Here is a 992-nt window from a genome sequence, read left to right as displayed (position 1 = left end):
GTTTCAGGGAAAGTGGAAGATGTTGTGGAGACGTTGCTTCAGGTAAGCCAGTGCCTAACTCAGGCATTTACTGGGCTGAGAATTCAAAACAAACTCAGGCAGAAACTTAAAAATTTTATATGTATACATCTTACCGAAACCCTAATCTCTTTTATAAACATGAATCAGATTTACTTGATGATGTTGAATTTGAAAACTGTATATTAGGAATAAGCCATACATACATCAGAAGCGATCTTAACTGTTACTAAGTAACAGAATGCTTGCTGTTATTTCATTGCTTCTAAGAAAATATCTTTATATCATCTGAGAGAAAGAAATAAAATCATGTAATGTTTATAATATTGTAGCTTCACAGAGCATCCTGCCTTGACAAACTAGGGGACCAAACTGCTATGGTAAGAGTTTCTGAAGATCTGTATCTTTATTATGAATTAACTTGTATTGATTTTTACTTATAAATACTTATATCCATACTTTATAAATGGTTCTGTTTTCATAGATAACAGCTATTTTGCAGTCACGCTTGGCGAGAACATCATTTGACAAGAACAGGTAAGTGTTTAATGATTTTGCTTACTGGTTATAAAAGCAATGGACATCTTCATCTGTTTGCCTCGCTCAGCATGGCCACACTGATGCTGTCATCCTCCTCACCCCTCACCTGCTTATCCGAGGGAATGGCCCCACCTCAGTGCAGGGGCCGGGTCAGGGGCTTCCTCCACTCTCTCCATCCTGGCACCTGTCAGTCAGAAAGGCCAGTAGGTGAGGCTCTCTAACATCCTTCCTGTCTGTCAGCTTGCCTTTTCCCACTGTTATTGCCTCAGTCCAGGCTACCATCACCTCCAACTCCAAACACTGTGACAGCTTCTAGCCTGTCTGCCTGACACCAGTCTTCCCTTCTCCAATCCCCTTTTCCCCACGGTAACTATTGTACTTTTAAAATATGTTCTTCTGCCCCAGCTGGTTTTGCTCAGTGGATAGAGCGTCAG

General features: G+C 41.0%; 1 long non-coding RNA gene across 1 annotated transcript; it reads left to right on the top strand.

The window, feature by feature from the left end:
* LOC106726594 lies at window positions 1-952 on the top strand. The gene is made up of 3 exons (XR_001362663.1): window positions 1-42; window positions 351-398; window positions 503-952. It is a non-coding gene; the product is annotated as an uncharacterized LOC106726594 (long non-coding RNA).
* The last annotated feature ends 40 nt before the right edge of the window (window positions 953-992 follow it).

This window comes from Myotis brandtii, unplaced genomic scaffold (genome assembly GCF_000412655.1).
Source record: "Myotis brandtii unplaced genomic scaffold, ASM41265v1 C42004990, whole genome shotgun sequence".
Taxonomy (NCBI): Eukaryota; Metazoa; Chordata; class Mammalia; order Chiroptera; family Vespertilionidae; genus Myotis; species Myotis brandtii.
The sequence above is the reverse complement of the archived record's forward strand: the minus strand, read 5'-3'. Positions and strand labels throughout refer to the sequence as shown.